This window comes from Penaeus monodon, chromosome 23 (genome assembly GCF_015228065.2).
Source record: "Penaeus monodon isolate SGIC_2016 chromosome 23, NSTDA_Pmon_1, whole genome shotgun sequence".
Taxonomy (NCBI): domain Eukaryota; kingdom Metazoa; phylum Arthropoda; class Malacostraca; order Decapoda; family Penaeidae; genus Penaeus; species Penaeus monodon.
The window spans coordinates 5163729-5164094 of NC_051408.1; positions in this window are offsets into that span (position 1 = coordinate 5163729).

Consider the following 366-nt stretch of genomic DNA (forward strand, 5'->3'; position numbering starts at 1 on the left):
ACAAACTATAAAACACCCAGCACCAACATATCAATAAGAACACGACAGAAAACTTGCAAGACATACAAATCTTTCCCCGAAAAAAACCCTTGCGATTGATGGAAATGCGAAACCTCTTCTAAGGGAATTAACCGTTTTCATGACAAGCAGCCAGCGCCCTCTACCCGCCTTCTTCTCAAATTCAAATGGATTTTATTAGACTGCAGTATTCGTGGTGATAAAATGTTATGCGTAGGGGAGAGACCAGGACTGCGCTTAACGAGTGCTATTACACAGCGAGTATTAAGGCTATGCTTATTAACTGTTATTCGAGTGGATGTCTTGTTGTTATCTTCTATTTAAGAAGGGTCTCGTATCCTCGTATCT